Source organism: Acromyrmex echinatior, chromosome 4 (assembly GCF_024713525.1).
Source record: "Acromyrmex echinatior isolate Ae372 chromosome 4, ASM2471352v2, whole genome shotgun sequence".
Lineage (NCBI taxonomy): Eukaryota > Metazoa > Arthropoda > Insecta > Hymenoptera > Formicidae > Acromyrmex > Acromyrmex echinatior.
The window spans coordinates 6,618,864-6,634,580 of NC_141855.1; positions in this window are offsets into that span (position 1 = coordinate 6,618,864).

Below are 15,717 nucleotides of genomic sequence, written 5' to 3' on the forward strand. Positions count from 1 at the left end.
CCATCCGTATAGATGAATAAGAAATGAAACGGATACGTCCATAGCACGATTAATTGCGCACTACAATAGTAAAAAGGAAATGGATATTTAATTCTATTTGTTGTATTAACACCAATAGAAGTTTTTCAACTATCGAGATGAATCTCCGGCTGCGACCCAGGGGAAAACGCGGTTTCACCTCGACGATTGGCTTGTTGTGAAAGCGCACACCATCGAAGGGGTCGATGAGCTTATTCGCGAAAGTAAATGTCGTTCGTTCGTTATTAAGACATCGAATGTAAATTCGGTTGCCACGGAGATCTCCGTTACACTCGATTACACTTAGCCAGCCGGTCTATAAAAACTCATCGCGACTAAGTTGATAATGTTTAGGTTCAATTTTGCTCGCTATTGACAATGGAGCTTTTTCGCGAGGCAGGAAAGCAGATAGAGAGGCGGTGCATTTTGCGAGAGAAAGATAAACTTTAAATGCCTGCAATTTAATTTCTGCCTGCTGCAATTTGTGCACCAAACTCGCGGCGGGAACGACGGCGTTATACAGGCAACAGTGCAACACGCAACATCCCATGGTACGTGCGCTGCACCGAGAGGTCGAGAGACTCCGCGCCTTAATAGATCCTTTGCTTTATGGATAATCTATTTTTAAATTTCACCGTTTACGAGTTCGCCGTTAGCTCGCCGATAGTCGACGTGCTGAATGTAAAGCGCGCGAGGGCCCCTTTCGGGAAACAATTCTCTTAGATAATAAGCAATTTTCTGAGATATACGAAGTAATTTGGCAAAACCCGTTTTCGCAATTGGCAATTTTTTAATGCTAAAACATGTAGTACCACGCTCTCTGAGAATAATCCTCGTTCTCTCTTTCGTTATGTACCACTTCTATTCTTCCTTCTCGATGCGCGATTTGTAATAATATAATATTGTAATAATGCACTCTAAAAAATATAGGCATTCACAAGTCGATTTGAAGTCGATTGATTTTTAGCACTGTTTGATTTGATACCTACTAGATTTTCTATTAATCTTCGAAAGAAGATCGACATTTTATCGGTACAACGTTGATAAAACATCGATGTTCTCGATGCAGCGTTGATAAAATGTCGATCTTCTTTGAAAATCAATTGATATCAAATCACACAAATGGTTCGAAAAATCAATCGATATCGATTTGATTTCGACTTGTAAACCAAAGATGAATTTAATAACATGGATGTTAAATATAATTTTTATTATGCAGATGTGAATATGGCATGGACTTAACACCATAGGTTTTTCATATTAATACAAACACGATGGTAATTATATAAACACCGCATGTGTATGTATGTGGTGTTAAATCCATATTTTTTAGCGTGTAACAATATAATAATATAAAAATGATGAATGTCTTTAATGTTAAATTATCATGTCAAAATGGCGACAAATAACATCAGCTTAGTACTTGAAATTGCATTGTAATAATGTAATTGTTATACGATTTTATTCGTGTGAGTACATTGTTAGAAAATTGCACGATAATTATACACAGCATGTTTCACGTGTCACTAGAAATACAAGAATATTAAAATCGCGTTTCAATGGCGCTCAAACGATTCAATAACATCAAAACGGAGATCTTCTGCGGAAATGAAAGATAAATTAAAATCGTTATCGCAGATAGCGTTCGAGCGCCGTATGCATTGGCTTGGTAAAATTAATTTTACTCAGCGAAACAGGGAATTGTAGAGACTCGAACGAAGCGATCGGAAGTCACTTTGGAGCAGCTTTATCTCCACTAAAACATTCATGCACGGGACAGTCACGGACACCGGGGCCGGAATGGAAAATCGACGTATCTCTGAATTACCCGGTGCAGACTATATGGCGGACGGAACGAAACTTTCTGTCTCCCCACGGGGCATCCCCGATTTCTGCCGCGCGGCTACGGAACTTTAAACTTCGTGGCCGACCGAGAATCGCTCTGGAGGGGCCTCTACAAGAACCTATGAGTTTGCGACACGACTCACGGTCGGCGAATACATATAACTAAAACATTCAAAGAGGGAGAAAAAAGTTTTGCGTCGCCCTACACCATAGGCATAGATTTGCGTCGATTTAGGGGTATCATTATTGCGAGCGTTATCTCGCAAAGCCTGAGAACATGGCGTCACTGTAAATCGTGAACGTCAATGTGTCGGGGGCTGCGCACAATCAAAGGAACAGAAGACAGAGAATAAGAATTTCAACCTATCAGAAACTGTGTACTGCGGAATTCTTATTTTCTATTCCCTGTTTTCTATTCCTTTGATTGTGCGCAGCTCCTGAAATGAACAATCGTAAACTGGAAAAAGTGATAAGGACAATTATCTCCAATCTAGAAAGAATTAATACTATTGTTCCTTGTACAGAGACAGTCTCCATCGGTAGTTCACCTAAAACATTTACATCAGAGTGGAAAAGTTTTACGCGAGGAAAACGATAGTCTCATACGTCTTGCGAGCACCTATATTCACCGTTGTTTCCGTTGTTGCGGCTGCGATGCCGGTTCCGAGACCTTCTGTGGAAAGTACATATGGCTGCGCAGGGGGTGAAGGAGGCGCGTAGAGGAGCCAGGGGAGTGAAAGGGGAGGTTAACATCGCCGCCGTTGCCGCCGCAACACCGCATATAAATATACCGAGCAAGTCGGCCAGAGTGAAACATTTATTTAGTACCAGGGGATTTTCCAAATGGAGGGAAAGCGGGTGCAGTAATTCGGCGGAGGCCACGATAACTCGGTTAGCCGGCAGACTTTCGATCTGTATTCTGTCTACCGAGGAGTTTATCACCGCGAGCGCATTCTCTCTCGATTCTTTCTCCTTCTCTCGTTCTCTTCCCTATCTTTATATCGACCACCCTCCCGTTGTTATTGTTATTGGCGGAATTTTCGTTTCACCCACTGGAATCGGTTCGCGTGCCACGTGCCGATTTTATTCTGCGCCCCCGATGTGTCATTACGTTTTCGATCGCGTGTAACGATCAACCTGACAATTAATAGATATAACAATCCCGTAAAATTCCCAAAATTTGAATTATGAACGTCAATCAGCATCGCAGCTCATGTAATATGTGAAACCTTGATAGCAACGTATCGTGCGTAAAATTATGGGGGGCTGGTGTCGGCGTTTTTCGACCGAGAGATCAAACGAAGGGGCTTAGCATCTCATCTCCCGTGAAATATTCCTCCGAGAGTTACTACCTAATTCATTTCTTCATGATTTTTTGATTGATTAAGAGGAACTTCAAGCTGAGACGCATGAAACGTCGCACGGAGATAAAAGAATGCTTAATTTCCATTGGCAAGCTGACCGGTTAAAAGTTGGGAAACTGCTTGCAATTTTTCAATCATTATACGTGACGTTGCTTCACCGATCAAGGTAATTGCCTTTCCTTCGATAAAATCGCTTTCGAGTAATCTCTTTCGAATTAAATGATTAAATAAGCTGTGTTATGCAAGATGCAGATTATACTCGCATAAAAATGATAAAGAAATTTAAAAATGCCTAAGTAATATTAGTTAAATAAAAAAATAACTTAGAATTACTGATACTTGTCGTAAAAAATTTCTGGGTATATAATCTTTTCAATTTTGTCAATCCAGTCTTTCTTCTTTGCTCCATTTTACTATAAACACAGGATTCGGAGATATATATTGCCAATTAACTCATTTAGGTTTTGAACGAGATTAAGAAGCGCGTAAATATCATGCTTAGCTGGCGTTACAGTACAGCACGATTAAATACTCGTTGCTTTCGAGGTACGATGGAATTAATCCGTTATAGTGGATTTATGTCTCGGCGGCTCTTACCGTCTCGCGATGTCTTCATCTAAATCATCGTCCGAAAAGTCTCATTGGCGTTCTGCGAATTAGAAGTTAGAGAGCTAATTAATTAATTAAATCCTTAATTGGTATAAAGCATTCCTACGTGGTTGGCGCTAATTGCGATTTAATGGAATATTACGTCCACTCTTGGTTCAGCGCGAAGTGCTCTTCGTATCTTTGCATTGCCCCATAAAAAAGTTTCAAATGGCGTACGCCAGTCTCTCGTAATAAGACGAAGGGACGATGGAAATAAAAGATGAGAAGAGGAAAATTTATTCGACATCTCCGAGTTAATTAATATTACAAAAATTTACTTTTGATATAATTTTTATTTTCCAAACATTCTCGTTGCGGGAATCTTATTGCAATTTCTATATTTAACTAGTCTCCTTTCTGTTGACTCTCCGATTAAATTGGCACTCTCTGATGTACAAGTGTTTAAAAAACACGTGCCAGCGCGGCCAATGATCTCGTCATAGGAGGGTGAAATGTCGGGAGATACGGTACGGTACGATCGTGCGGGGCGAAAGAACGTGCTTGGGACTTAATAGAAATACAATAGAGTACATTGAGAGGGTAGCCACCCTCCCCAGGCAGCAGTTTGACTCGGAAAATAAATCAAACTCCAATACGCTAAGTGGTTACGGATGACGTAAACCAGACTTCTGTGCATTCCGGGCTACGACCGTGTCCCGAGATTAAATTCTATTTAATTTCGAGCTCCATGAAATTCTGTCGAGGACAAGTCGCTACGTTTCCCGCTAAATGGAAAAATCAGATTAATATGATCGTTAATACGATCGTTAATACGAGCATCAAAACGATCACTGAAGCGATCGCGAACCTTCACAATATTTAGTTGATTTTACAATAAAAATATCGATTGGAAAAAAGTATTCTATAAGTATATATGATTGATCTAGATGGATTATTTTCATTAAATGTTGATCAATGATGTATCTTATGACTATATTAATAATTAAAAGATCAACATTATGTTAAAAATTGACATGATCTGAGACAAACCGAACTTTATATAAACACTTAAACTATTAGACTTCCGTTCAAAACCATCCGGGATTTTCAGGTGGCGGCCATGTTTTCATTATACCGCGCTATGTCCGGTGCTCGATCACGTTGTCTCCTACCAATTTCTCTCTCGTTTTCTCGCACCCTCTCTTTCTCTTGGTCTATCCATTCCGAACCCCCTTTCTCCAACCGCTCGAGTGGCTGTTCCACCTTTTGCAAAAGCAGTGATATTTCAACAGCTGCGCCGCTCTCTCGACGTTGGACCTCGTCTCAGTCAACGAGAACTCTAATTTCATTATAGCAGGTCTCTTGGGTCAAGAACAGTGCTGTAGTAACTACGCCATGGGGACAGCGTATAAGCCACGCGCGTAGTTTATACTTGCAATTTTTAAATGTGAAAAGTTGGTTCGTACTGTCGTCTCAATTCTTCGCGAAAGTCTATTTTAAATTTCAGCACTCGTATAAAACGTTTAAATAATTCATAAAAACAATAGTTTCCTTTCATAAATCTTCTACTTCAATCATTAATCCAGAACGTTTTTATTAGATACTTGGCTTTATTCTGAATTTACATCGACGTATTATCTTATCGCATTAGCAATTGCACAGTACGTCGTTCACCGTTCTCCGTTAGATTTGCCCCCGGAATTGGTGTGATCAGCACGCGTGATCGTAATTTTTCCGCCAGCCGGTATTCCGCGATACCTTATTGGCTAGTAAAACTGCCAATTGTCTCAAAAGCTCGGCCTCGGTCCAATAATGAGGGATTAAATATTAAGGGGCGTATCCTGCGTGAGGTCTCGCTCAATGTTCCTTTGTTTTACGGCGGTACGTGACCAGAAAGCAACATGGCTGAGCCGGGCACCTAACGCGATTAGACCCCTAACGTTTCTTTTCTCCCAACCGAGAACTAAGCTTCGGGAGATCGCGGTTGTCCGAGATTGGATGCGATACCACTACGGCCACCGAAGAGCAGGTTTAAGGCTATTCCGCGGGGAAGAAATCAACTTTAATGCATACCGCTTGCGTCGTCCGAATAATGATTAACCCGAAATCGGTCGCGTCGCTGTAAATGGATAAATTTACTCCAGAGTAGTAACGAAAAAGATGATAGCTCCAGCCTTTTCGTACCACCTCCATTATTGACTCTTCCCTCATCGAATCTTTCACGAGATTAAGCTTTTATCCCAAAATTATCGCATTTTGATTGCTATAATTAATATAATAGCATTTTTTATAAATACGTTTATGTGAAACTTTGCGTTTGACTTCAAAAGCTAATTCCGAAAGCAGACTCTATGCACAAAAAGAGACTATACGCAATGACTGTCGTAGAACATAGATATTTTTACCACAAACGTCGGGTGTTTGTCACGTTCGTTTTAGGCGGAGTGCGATTCTCATGAAGAATGCAGAGTCGACAAGGATACCGGCTCATTCGTATTAGGCCAACAATGGAGGCGCACCAACGAGAACTTTTAAATGTTTCACGGATTCGTCGTGTCGACATCGATTTTCAGGAGTCGCGCGCAAAGAACCAACTTGGAGTAAAATGTTGCCTCGCGTAAAACAATTCGCAAGCATTCGGTAAAGAGACAGCAATTCCTTGATGTTAAAGTTCGAATTCTACTTTCTATCATCCTAAAAGTTATCTTTTTCTCCATCAGCATTTCAATAACAATTATTCAATGTTACATTTGATAATAATAATAATAATATAGCAGAAACTATTGTATATTTGTTTCTTCTTCGTTTGCAAAGAAATGAGAGTCAAGAATATACAAAAAAAAAAACATTCTTTTCGTGCACAAATGTAGGAAATTGTAAACCAAAAATTCGAAGATTGAACATATACATGTAAGTCACACGTTTGTCAACGATTTAAAAGATGCATCTCGCATTCCCGTATCCTAAGTAGATATTCGAGAAACAAGGTATTAATCATTTTTTGCACACAAATCTCATCAGAGGAGCTCCGGCTCGATTCAATCTCGTTCGATGGAACGACCATTCCGAATGAAGCACCAGCGTACCGTCAAAAAGCGAACAAACAAACCATGGGATTTAATAGGTGCGCGCAACTAGAGCCCGATTACGCGCGGACTGCATATAAAGAAACTAATGGGCATGCCCGATGTTTGTGTGCAGACTCACAAATTGCCCGTGCAGTGGCAACCGAAGGTCCATCTCGTAATATCATATCATGCGATCGCAATCGGCCGTAATTAACGCTGCGTTATTCTGCATAATTTGTTAGGGAGGGCCGGCGCGCGATTCGAGATCGTGCACCGGCAATAAATAGGTATTACAATTGCCGCTGACGAGAGAAAGAAAGGATGATGCGAAAGGATGCAGCTGCTTATGTTTCTGCATTGCGCTTTCGCATTTACCTTGCTCGACACAAATGATTTTTATTCAATTCATTATTCTCATTAGTGTTATCTTTAATTACATTCTTGGCTTGCGTTGAAGTAGTTTTAATATCGCTCAGGATGACTGGCAATTAGCCGAAACGTCTGAATATTATGCCACGAAACTTTGAATATACATTATATTATATAATTACAGTGCACTATAATTATTTTACTTTCATTTGCCCGGACATTATAATTTTATTGTTAGAACATCGAGAGTTCTTTTATTAGTAGATTTTGTTTGTAGAAGTTTTAATAAGGTTTTTTTAATATATTCTTTTAAAAAATTTCCTTTAATATAGGTAGATGACACATACAGAAGATTGTGGGTCCGAAAAACCATATTTTACATGCTTGATTAATTGCAAATACACTTTCAATCCATCATACAAAGTGCTGCTTGAATCGGATAAAAATGTATCATTATCAATTCTTCATCAATATCTGTTGTGTAGGAACATCAAGAGAATAAATCGTTTAAAACCCTAAAAGATCTCTCTTTCGATATAAATCATAGACGAAGAGTGCAAGACAACGTACGTGTCAATAACGTTTTTCATGCTTTCCTTGTAATGTGTGAATCAATTTTATTGCGAACGCAAAAAACTCGAAAACGCCGCGTGTGATAAATAAATTGCGTTCCACAGGTTCGAGTATATCACGTTGACGTAAAATCAAGGATGTAGAGCATCGCGAAACATCGATGGGGTACTTCGGGAAAACATCGATGGTGCCAAATTAGTGGACGATTTCCCGTTTAATATTTTACTTTGATATGATTTACGAGACATCATTATTTATTTTCCGTTACCCTTTATTAATGTTTCGTTCCCATAACTCCTGAATCAAGAACGTTGAGTGAAACTTTAACCGCATGGCGAACAGTTAACAAGAACAGTTCGCTGCCGCGGGATTAAAAAGTCCCTCGATAATGGCTGTACCCGGTGCAATTGCATCGTGGCGCCAGGTTACAAACAAAGTTACAAACGAGAGGCGTAGAACGTTGGCAGCGAAATCAGCAAAAGAAGGAAGAAAGAACTAAAGAAGTACGCAAAGTATCGCCGCGTTCAGAGAGGAGATTCGTGCACGCGTCGTATCAGTGCACGTTGCACACTCGTGCACGCATCGTGTGTGTGTGTGAGTGTGCGAGAGGGGGTGCGTGAGCAGGGGGTGAACGTGCGGGAATGAGTGAGACGAGGAGGAAGCGAGCGAAAGAGTGCAAACGTACGCGCGTAGCGCGGTACGGATGAGAGGGAGAGAGAGACGGAGAGAGACGGAGAGAGTACTAAGCTAGAAACTCATTACGCTCGCTCCGCCCCGGCCGTTCGACGAAGCGGCGGCCAATCGGATACTGCCGGATCGTAATCGCGCCGGTGCACGGTTTAATCTCGGCATCGCGCCCGAGTATTGCACACGGCCGGCCCGGCCGTGTCGACGATGCACGCCGTGGAGTCCGGGCGGCTGCGAGTGCACGCACGCACGCACACACGCACCGGCGTGGAGTCCGCGCGACTATTGTGCCTTAGAATAAGGTTACCATATCTGAATTACAAAAAAGTTATACATATTTATGTACACACACTTTTTTTTGAAAAAAGATGATGACTCGAGAGCGAAAAGAAGGGGTTATATTTTTTTAAGCGTTAAATGTAGGTTTTATTTAATAAAATAAAATTTTTAGAACGTAATTTTGATTGACAACTTTTAATATAATTTTAGAAATATAAAATTTTAATTAATGACCAGAAGTTTCGCGAGTATACTCTTTTAAGAGTATGGCTGATAACGCTATCTTAGAGCTGATAACGCTATCTTAGGTATATGTTTATCGCCCGAAAGAATTATACGGCGGAATTCTCTCGTGTATTCAAATTCTCTTCTGACTCTTGTGTTAGAAAATTTTAATTTTGAGATCAAGAACACTTTATTAAAAAAAAAGTCTCTTCCAGCCCAAAGTTACGACGTCGATCGAGCATTAGAGGCATTGTAAAGTTTCTTACAATTCGAGGCTTCGCTAAAACGTCAAAAATCGAATTTGGATTTAAAAATCAATTAGAAAATTATCTCTATAGAAAAATCAAAATTAAAGAATTCTCTCTTTATCTTTAACTTTATATTATTCGCGTGATTTTTTTTTCAATGCGTGAGGTATTTATGACACCCCAACATTATAATCTCAATTTTTTTTCATTGTTCTCTTTGAGGATTTACAAATAAAAACTGATAATATTCTATACAGTCTTTGGATAAAGATAAATGCAAAAAATTTTTTAATTATAAAACAATTTGCACTAAATATAGATAATAATATATATAAATAATATTTATACATTTAAAGAATATATATAATATTTATAAGACTGGAATATCCTGAAAAATCCACAAATAATGAAGGGTTAATAACATTCCCAAGTTACTAATAATTCGTTCATCACATAAAAAAAACAATGCAAAACGTGTTTGATACAAATAAACGCAAACACGTATTTGCTAGAGGAAATCAGGTGCATATGAAAAATCTCGTTTTATCGCCCATTGTCAGTGAGGATACGTTGCCGTTACATCGACATTAAATAAAGGGCAACGCACGGTAGGACCGTAATTGCGTTTCCGGCTTGCGCGGCAAAATATTCGGCATCTCGCAAATGTACGAGCGCGCTGCGTCGCGTCGATAACCGATCGCTGGATACGAGGAGGAAACACGAGTAAACGCGCCATCGAGTGACAAAAAGAAATTCGTTCGCCAGTCATTGGGCCGCCGATGTTCAACGAATTACCTGAATAATTGAGACTGACCGATGTTCTCGCATTTGCGCGGCCAGTCACTTTTGCCGATGGATACCGATTGTATTTTTTTTTTTTTTTTTTTTTTTGAAACGCCCGACATGCGACGGACGTGCGCGTTACGCGTCCTTTTCATTATACATTTATAAGAACGATCGGAATTTTACTCTTTCTCTCTCTCTCTCTCTCTCTCCCCCTCTTTTTCTCGCTTTCTCTCTCTTTTTTTTAAACGCACAATTTTCAGCCGTACACCGAATCACAATGACATCTCTCTAAATGTAAAATAAATATTTAACGCCGCCGGGAATAATTCAATGGCTATAAAAGTGGATACGCGTTTGATAAAACGACGTATGAAGAATTCACAGGGGTTCGTAACAACTGCAATTGCAAATGACGCTTATATTGGCGATAGCCGATCAAAAAATATCTTGAAAAACGGCATTTTCAAGCAGGAACAACCGAATAGCGCAAAGAACATTCTTTAAGCAATCTGAATAACCTATTTTTTTTGTCTGTTTAAAAAGTATCAAAGAGCAAATCCAGAGAGAGACATTAAAAATCGGATCGTAGCCTCTCCCTAATCGAATGCAAACATTCTGGTATAAAGACCAGCAGCGAAGTAGATTAATATAAATCATCAATCTCGTGACTGTTGAAATCTATATGAACTTAGTCCTCTTCTGGTAAAAGACTTGCGCGTGTTCGGGAACAGCGCATGAAACGTATTCGCGTAGCGAATGAAGGGACGCAGGGTAGTTTGGCGCGACGTCGAGAAGGGGGCACGAGAGGAAGAAGAGAACGGAAAAGAGCGAAACACACACCGCGAGAAAGAGGAGGAGAGCGAAGGAAGAGAAAGAAAAGACCACAGAGGGAGGCTGAGAGTCAGAGGTGGAGGAGGTGGAGGTGGAGGAGGAGGAGGCGGGTGGAATGAAGCAGGAAGAGAAGGGGAGAGAAAGGGAGGGCACTCGTACACGTTGAAATTGCCCGGCCATTAACGATACTATGTTATTACGCTTGTCCTTTTTTGCTCCAAGGCCTCCACTCGCGCGCGTTCAAGCCGCCGGCGGCCATCTTGGAATATGGGATTGAGAAAGGAAAAGCGCGAGGGGGACCGAGAGCGCGTTTGTCGCGGTCGCGCCGCGTTCCCTTGTCGATCGAACCGATCGAGCCGATCTGATTGCGAGTCGATCGATTAGCGAACTGTCGCATTATGAGCGAATACACGAGCATGATCTATTTCGGGGATTCCCTCGAAGTAAAATGATTTCCCCGAGAGTCATAGTAGGCACGTGAGAAAAAGCGTGTCTTACGTGAATCGTCGCGAGTGAATCATGCGCGGTACGTCATCGATGTATCTGTAGAATCGAGACTCCAAACCGCCGAAACCGGTTCGGTGTCGGTTCGTGAATCCTGATTTATTCTCAAACGGCACGAGAATCACGGCTCGAATCTCGGATGTAGAAATAACGTGTGACGAATAAAGTATATTTTTCTGGATTTCTTAACAATCGCATAAACAATGCGAATTTCCATGATAATTGTCGTCGAACTGTATTCCAGATGAAGTGCGGCAAATAGGAAAAGGGAATAGAGGGGAAGGAAGCAGAAGAGCAACGATTGAGCGTTTGAGCGCTCTTTAGAGCGGCTCGTTCTTGCAACGGAAGAGGAGAGGGGGTAAAGTGGGAGAGTAGAGATCGGGCCGCATTATTAGCCGTTACCTATAATCTCCACTTGCTCGCTCCCATCGGTATCGATAGTCATTTCGTTTCAACTTTTGACCCCCGCGCCGGGGCTGTAATCAAGCGTAAATCGTGTCCAGCTCTTTTTTACGAAAGCGTTTAAAGACAAAACGATCGCGACGTGGGTTCCGTTCCCTCACCCCCTCACCCCCTCCTCCCCCCCCGCTTCTCCTGGCATAACCATCCGTCCTCGCTCCGGCGGTCCCCCCACCAGATCTTCCCTTCTCTCCGGACTTTGTTCCACAATCTCGCGTCGTTTCGCCGTATTTGCGGTGCCGATTTCCCAAGACCGCCATTCGCTGAGCATTAAATCGTTTCGGACTTCTATCCGGCACGACTCGGTTGTGACTCGCGACCCCGGTTTCGATTTCGTAGCGCGTAACTATCGTTTGGATATCCTATGAGTTCATTCTTTGTAACATCCTCTGGAAACACAAGGATATTAGCGTTTAAGGCTCTTGTTCATTTACTATTATTTTAAATTGTGACGTTTAGAAAGGAGAAAACGCATAATAAAAATTCTTGCAAGTTATATTTGAACGAAAACATTTTCCAATAAAACAACATTTGCAAGTAACAGTTTAAACTTATAAAATATATGCCGAATTATCTTCTTGTTTTGGAAAAAAATTAAATTATATGTATTTTTATATATTATACATATTATTAATTTAGTATTTAAATAGTTTGCCACAACTGTGAATATAGTTTATTTTTATTTATGCATAATTCATTTCCAGACGGCCGTGTTCCGATATACATTGCCAGTACTGAAAATTTAGCTCAGGTTACATATACTGTAGATTTTTAGTACTGGTTGTATATCGGAACATGGCTTATATTTATTAATTATGGTTATATTTATTAATTGACAAAACAAAAAGGAGTTAGTATATTTTACAAGTCGGTTCTATCGATTGTAAGTCTTGTTTTACTGAAATTTCCATATTAATATATTTTGGAAAAATTTTCATTGTGTATTTTCTGACTCTTGACATCACAATCTGTGATAGTAGTCGTGAATAAGAGCCTTAATAACAAGAAAAGGACAGACTTAACGATCGAATTTAGGGGCTTCACACAATAAAAGGAATAGGGAACAAAGAAGGAATTTCAACTTATCAGAAATCATTATTGTGGAATACACAGTTTCTGATAAGTTGAAATTCTTATTCTCTGTTCTCTGTTCCTCGTTCCTTTTATTGTGCGGAACCTCTTATGTTCTGCAGTATTGTACAACAGAAAATTGCCAGAAGTTTAACCGTATGCGTTTGTCTGATTGAATCCGCGAATTTAACACGTATGCACCCACTTTCTTCGGAAGCAAAGATGTCTCGTGATTCTTACGGCGAAGTAACACCGGCTTTAAGCCCGTCGTAAACCTCTTACCGCTTTATTTGAATTTCAAATTTCAGCCTTACACAACCACAGCCGAAATCCACGCGCGTATGCAACTGCGACGCGGTACCACCAAATTTTTCACGACACTATATTTATTCTGACCCTCCGTGTATAATTTGTAAAAACTCAGAGTGTTGAAGCCTTCGTAATCGTGACGAGTAATTGACAGAAATAACATTTAAATACAATATGTTATATACATGTCATTGTACTTCCTTTCTTAATTTAAGATTGTTTATTTATAACTGGATTACCAAAATATAATTGTGGCCTTATAGATTTGAAACAATAATATTCATTAACGCATTTACGAGAAAAAAAAAGAACATATAATAAATTTTTTGAAAATTTCCAAAGTAATCATTAAGATCAAATATCGCGTGAGCGCTATTTGAAAATATTGCATTACTATGCGTCGTACTTTCCGTCCAGATAAGATTTGTCGTTTCGAGACGATGAATCTGGTTTACGAGAAAGCTCGTCGTCGTTGTCGTGCCCACGATTATTGAAACGTGCCGCCGAACTCGGCGCCGACTACACGGTGAGAGAAGGGAAACGTGCCGCGCGCGGCTTCACAAGGTCCTTAAATTAAATCGCGCTCTCCTCTCTGTTGTTTTGCGATCGGAAAAGGATTCTGGATAGTTACCGGGTGTAGTTGAGAGCGTTCCAGTGTCGTTCGCAATCGGGGGCATAAAGTGTCCGCGTAAAGCAGAGTCCCGGATAGGCGCTTCGACGTCTGAGATGACCCAGGTGCGTTGCAGGAAACGCAGGAACGCGTCGGAACTTTGGAACTCCATTGCCGCCGTGATGTTGTTTGAATATTCATCCGCCTTTTTTTTTTTGCTTCTGGCATTTCTTACTTGCGTATCACTAGAAACATATTTCCTTTTATTTTAAATACCGATTTGCGACGGTTTAATGAACGTTGAATGCACTCAGAATCCCATTTGATTGAATCAAGTAATCTCTTGTTTTGATATGGGCAAACAAATCTTTGGTTGATGCAGTAAAATAATTTAGTTGAAGCAAAAAATTTGATTATTGCAATATTTTTTTACTTGCATTGTTAGACACAACATTATCTCGTAATTGTGTTGATTCACAATTTTTATACATAATTATAAATAAAAAAGACAATAGAAAGTTTCTTTTCTTTGAGATTCTGATATGCTTTCAAATGTAATTTGAGAATATTTTGATTATACCGTTACCCTTTTAGCGTAATTTTATAAGTTATATATAAGTTATATAAACAAGTAATAAAAGAAAAAAAATTCAATTATATAAAAAAAAAAGAAAAATTTAATTAACAATTGTATTAAATAGACGCGCGTTATATTTATCATACTATTAAAATTGAATTGGAGATACTATTGCGCGTTTACACCATAATTTTTCTGAAAAGAACATTTTAGTATGCGACGACAATGCAGCAATAGCATCGCGTAATATATTTTCAATCTTGTAACGAAATATCGCTACATTTCTTCTAAACATTAACTTATCTCGAAAATTCCTCCTATTGTAGTCGAGATATACTTTATCACTTATGAAAAATGTATCTTACAAAAAATGTACATAGTCGTACCATAAATTCTGTTCGTAAAAAAAATGTAGATTTATTTCATGACTAACATAAAAGCAGTATGAAATGTACATTCGTTTTATTGAATTGACCAATTACAAAATTGTTATAAAATTACAAGTAACTATTAAAAATGTATTCACTTTTCGCTTTTACAAATTTAAACGTAGGTAGGGCTTTAAATTTTCAGCACGCAAAACCTTAATGCAATATATATATTTCGACATTAATTTCATAAAATAAATTTCATAACTAGAACATAAAATAACAAGATCAAAATTACATCAAATAGAATTTATTTTATGAAAAATTATAATGATGTCATTCGATACACTTTTTGACGACTTTGTGATGAATTTTTGACATGTATGTGAGACAAGTATTTTTTATTCAATTAAAAAATCATTTTATCATCAAGAAAGTATCACAAAATCGTGGTCAAGAAGTGTACCAAACGACATCGTTTATAATTTTTCATAAAATAACTTGTAATCTTGATTTTATTATTTCATGTTCTACTTAGGAAATTGATTTGATGACATCATTATGATTTTTCCTAAAATGATTTCAATTTGATGTTATCTTAAGATCTCATTGTTATTTTGTATTTTATCCGTGTTCAATACTTTGGTGCAATTAAGAACAAGATCTTTCCTATAAAATTTAAATAAAAAAAATTGATTCTAAAACGAAGATTTTATTGAAATATTGAGGTTCTAGAGGGTAATCAAATAAAAGTTGCAACGTCGAGATTTGTGTGTGTTGCAAACATATTCGAAACCCAACCGTTTAGAGAAATTTGTGATGTCAAAAGGAAGATTTTTAATAGCTATAATCATTTCAATATTATAATTGGTAAATTCAATAAAACCTGTATACATTTCATGCTGCTTTTTATTTCAATCATGAAATAAATCCATTCG